Here is an 857-nt window from a genome sequence, read left to right as displayed (position 1 = left end):
TTGTGGGTCATTTTTTCTCCTAGGACGCACCTTTCGCCAAATATGGGATCATGCCAATTTCATTTCCAAGAAAAATTACAGGAAAACATTTTCATTACTATTAATTCAGGTTACAGCTTAACAAATGAAAGGAAAGAAATAATATAATGTTCAAAAGTAGCATTTCCTCCTACATAGAGGTGTCAATAAATAACCTGATCTAACAACTCAACTCGAATCTGACTTGAATAACCTAATCGTATCAGATGAAACAGAAAACATTAAAAACGAATGCTTCAGTCACAAAATTATTTTATTTGTAAATAATTTAATATGCATAGCAATATGTTTATTATTAGATTAGAACAGTAGAAGGAAAGTGAAGAAGCCGAACAGGCGTGTGGAACATACCTCTTTCACTAACAAAACTAAGTAGATTCCCATATGGTGATGCCATCGCAGGTGCAGATCTTCTTGTAATTCTCTCCTACTCCAGCGCTTCTTGCTATGACTGCAGCTGCAATGCCAGAATCTGATTTGTCTTCCTTCTCATATACCACAATTGAGCGGCCTATGAGATCAGAAACTCTCAGCTTTTCTTTGGAACCGGAGAAGTGAGCTTCCCCATTCTCCGCAACCTCTAGTGTTCCCAGGTCACCCAAGGCCTGCACATCACAAAGGCGATTGTTAAGTTGCCGAGTTTAACTTTTATTCCACGAAGAAAATAAATTACATAAATTTAGTTGCAAAACATTATATTATAGAGTCTAATATTTACCTTGTGTCAAGATGATGTGAATCTACTAGGAGTTACTTGAGAAATTAAAGGAATAATTGATTCAAAATTGTCAATATAAAATTATTTTTTGCAATAAAGG

The 857-nt window shown here is 35.1% G+C and overlaps 1 long non-coding RNA gene across 1 annotated transcript; it reads right to left on the bottom strand.

Annotated features, from left to right (window-relative positions):
• Positions 1–75: 75 nt before the first annotated feature.
• Positions 76–676, bottom strand: LOC110092866. The gene is made up of 2 exons (XR_002302641.2): positions 391–676; positions 76–232 (listed from the first exon to the last, which is right to left on the bottom strand). It is a non-coding gene; the product is annotated as an uncharacterized LOC110092866 (long non-coding RNA).
• Positions 677–857: the final 181 nt, after the last annotated feature.

Source organism: Dendrobium catenatum, unplaced genomic scaffold (assembly GCF_001605985.2).
Source record: "Dendrobium catenatum unplaced genomic scaffold, ASM160598v2 original_scaffold_56432, whole genome shotgun sequence".
In the NCBI taxonomy this organism is placed as follows: domain Eukaryota; kingdom Viridiplantae; phylum Streptophyta; class Magnoliopsida; order Asparagales; family Orchidaceae; genus Dendrobium; species Dendrobium catenatum.
The sequence above is the reverse complement of the archived record's forward strand: the minus strand, read 5'-3'. Positions and strand labels throughout refer to the sequence as shown.